Here is a 2,045-nt window from a genome sequence, read left to right as displayed (position 1 = left end):
AACACTAAGATGAGAAATGGGAGAATACAGAAGCTCTAGAGAAAGAAACAGGTAAACCAACCATAAATGTAGAGAGTATTTCCCTTGTGAGAGAAAGTACAGGGATACAGTGAGCCTCATTAGGTCCTCATTAAGTCATTTTATCTATAGTTGTGCTGCTTACATGGTCTTGTTCATTCAGAGCCCCAAATACTGGCTACCATAACCAAGCAGGAGCAGTGAGATTGTACATCCATGAGAATGTTTCAAGGGGTTTTCAATTTGGAAACTGATGAAGATATCAAGATATTTGAGATTGAACCTACATAATGAGCACCATGTATAACACCTGGCATGTTAGATATCAACTTCTAACTTCTCTGCAGGAAACTGATGAGAATCTTGGACAGTCATAGAACATTCTCTTGGCCATAGTGCTTTCTGGATTTTACTTGTTTCAACAATCACTAGGTAATATGGATGATAATTAACACATTTATTAGGTGCCTATTCTTATTCCAATTGCATTTGATACCCCTTTTTTCCCATTGTATTTTTGAGGACATTTATAATTAGATAGGGGACCGACCTGGTGGCTCAGAGAGTAAAGAATTTGCCTGCAATGGAAGACACCCATGTTCACTCTCTCGGTTGGGAAGACCCCTTGGAGAATGGAATGGCACCCAACTCTAGTATTCTTACCTGGGGAATTCCATAGACTGAAGAGCATGGTGGGCTACTGTCCATGGGGTCCCAAAGAGTCAGACACGACTGAGTGACTAACTCTTTCATGATCAGATGGATAGTAGGCAAAGATGATTTCTGCTCTGTGCCTACTCAGAATTCGCCTTAAGAGCATCCTCTATAAAAACTGTTTTAAGACAATGTTGATTTTAATATGTTATGAAAATTCTATATTTTTAACTATTATTCTACAAAGCTTATGTGCTTGTTTACTTGTCTACTTTGCCTCATGACTAATCATCTAGAAGAAAAGTTTGCCAACACTGCATGTATTAGTTTGCTAGTGTTGCCATAACAGTTACCACAGACTGAGTGACTCAAACAACAAAAATTTCTTTCTCACTGATCTAGAGTCCAGAAGTCCAAGGTCAAGTTGTCAGAAGGTTTGGTTTCTCTTGAAGTCTCTCTCTTCAGCTTATAGATGGCCATCTTCTCACATCAGTGTCTTCACACCATCTTTTCTCTGTGCATGCACATCCCTTTTGATTGTGTATGTACAAATGTCCTCTTCTTGTAAGGATACCATTCAGATTAGATTAGGGACCTCCGTAATAGCCTCATCTTCAGTTAGTTACCTTCTTAAAAGGCCCTCTCTCCAAGTACAGCTGCATTATGAGACACTAGGCATTAGGGCTTCAATATATGAATTTTAGGAAGACACAATTCAGCCCATAACACCGGATACATTCACTTTCAAAATCTTCTTCACTTTACTTCTTACTGACTTTCAAATGTGTTTTTTTAACAGAAGTGTCTTATAGATATCCAGACTTCAGAGACTGTTGGTATGGAGTAAGAAAGAAACCTGTAACTTCCAAAATGTCTGTAACTCTGTATTATTTCTTATTAATAATTGTTACTCCAGTATTTACATTTAAATAGACATCTCTGCTTTCTAAAATGTAGAAATAATTCTGAATTTTCTTTATTTCTTTTTCTGACTTTTCTTCATGAAATATAAAAGAAAACAATACATTTTCTTTTTGAAATGTAGAAAGTAGAAAGAGTCACTCTATTGGTTATCAAGACTTATAATAAACCTCGAGTAATTAAAATTACTACATTGCAGGGACATAAGGATAGATTTATAGAAGAAAGGATCAGAATAAGGGGCCCAAAGACAGACCTATGTATATAGAGATGGGTTCCAAGGGGTTGCAAAGAGTCAGACATGACTTCAAAACCAAACAATATATACATAGGGACACATATTACACCATAATTAATACTTCATATCAGTGTTATTAATCAATAACTAACACTGAAAATGCAGTTTTACCTCCATTTCACACCACACACAAAAATCAAGTCTAAGTATATTG

This window comes from Bison bison, unplaced genomic scaffold (assembly GCF_000754665.1).
Source record: "Bison bison bison isolate TAMUID 2011002044 unplaced genomic scaffold, Bison_UMD1.0 scf7180017864240, whole genome shotgun sequence".
In the NCBI taxonomy this organism is placed as follows: domain Eukaryota; kingdom Metazoa; phylum Chordata; class Mammalia; order Artiodactyla; family Bovidae; genus Bison; species Bison bison.
This window is presented reverse-complemented; position numbering follows the sequence as displayed.